This window comes from Pinus tabuliformis, chromosome Q, assembly GCF_031772625.1.
Source record: "Pinus tabuliformis cultivar Carrire ecotype Pingquan chromosome Q, CPIR1, whole genome shotgun sequence".
In the NCBI taxonomy this organism is placed as follows: domain Eukaryota; kingdom Viridiplantae; phylum Streptophyta; class Pinopsida; order Pinales; family Pinaceae; genus Pinus; species Pinus tabuliformis.
The window spans coordinates 371,031,315-371,032,801 of NC_142296.1; the positions used below are offsets into that span (position 1 = coordinate 371,031,315).

Genomic DNA, 1,487 nt, shown 5'->3' on the forward strand with positions numbered 1-1,487 from the left:
CAATTGCATCAAAATAATTTCACCGAGACTATAACTTCATTCCATATGTTGAGACAAAGTATGTTTGCACTGCTTGACTACATGAAGACCCTTGAACGCAAGAGTCATTTATCACTCAGACTTCTCTTCATTTTTTCATTTCCACTTGTTTCTCACCCATCAGCAATGCATCTGAGATATTCAACACTGATCCTGCAGTCAACCTGCTGTTAATTCTCATACCATGCTCTTCTTTTGTGTAGGCAATCTATTCATCCATGCTTGCTAGGAGCTCTAAAAGATCCGTTCCAGAATTTATTTGATCCATTAGACCCTCTCGTGCAGATGTTCCATCTACTTCAACGTGAGCTCGTCTATAGATGTCTTCAAGCTCTGTTTGCTTCTTAAGCACAAGTTCTTCATTTTGCTAGCCTTCAACTCATCCAATCTCCGAACCTTGATCTCAGCCTGTTCAATAATTTCATAAGCAAGCTCTCCTGGCCCTTTGACTTCATCGGCAGAAGATGATATATAAGACGTAACATGTTCAAATAATTTCTTCTCTTCCGTGGGCAAATCCATCAGATTCCACGATTCTACTAAGGTTTCCCCCAGTTCTTGAATCTTTTGCAACCTCTTTTGCTTCTCTTCTTTTAACGAATGCACTGTTTGAGCTAGCTTGGCAAGGGTGTCATTACTGATGCTCGTTGACTGACTGTCCCTTGAATCAGTTAAGCTTGGATGAACTTCAGTAATGAGCTTGATGAAATCAACAGCCAGGACAGTTGAAATATCACGTATAGTGTTAACATGGTGAGCCACTTTTTGTAATCGATGTTTCTTTTCTGTATGAAGCTCTTGAAGGCGAAGATGGAACTCGTCGAGCCTCTGAAATCGTAACTAAAAACCAAAATAGGCAATCGAACCTATCTTTCTGCATGGTAGTTGTTCTTTATTTAATTTTGAGTTTGACTGTCACCATATCGTGAGCCAGCTGTAGTTACCCCATCAACGCCTCCAGCATTTGATAACTGCCCAAATTCTTTTGGTATACTGCCCATTAAATTATTAATCGACAAGTCTATATATCTGAGCCCATTAAATTATTAATCGACAGGTCTATATATCTAAGATTATTACATTTCCCAAGGCTCGAGGGGATTCTCCTTTCCAGATGATTGCTAAATAAGAAATAATAAAAGGCTTGAAACTTAAGCAAATCTGGGATAACACCACTGTGATTATTTTTATTAAATACCAATCGTTTCAAACTGGCACATTGGTCAATTTGGGAGGGAATGGATCCTTGGGGCAGATTGTTTGCAATGGCAAGAATCTCCAGCTTGCCCGAATTACATACTATAGTGGGTATTGTGCTGCTGAATCGATTCCATGTTGAGTCATTTTCAATTAGCTCGCTTTGATTTGCACCCAATCCAGGTAGGATTTCCCCTGTGAATTGGTTCTGGTGGATTTCTTCTGAGACGCTTCAGGTTGCTGACAGCTAC

General features: G+C 39.8%; 1 pseudogene; it reads right to left on the reverse strand.

Annotated features, from left to right (window-relative positions):
* Window positions 1-333: 333 nt before the first annotated feature.
* LOC149219716 (65-kDa microtubule-associated protein 1 pseudogene) lies at window positions 334-1,040 on the reverse strand (annotated as a pseudogene).
* Between the last annotated feature and the right edge of the window lie 447 nt (window positions 1,041-1,487).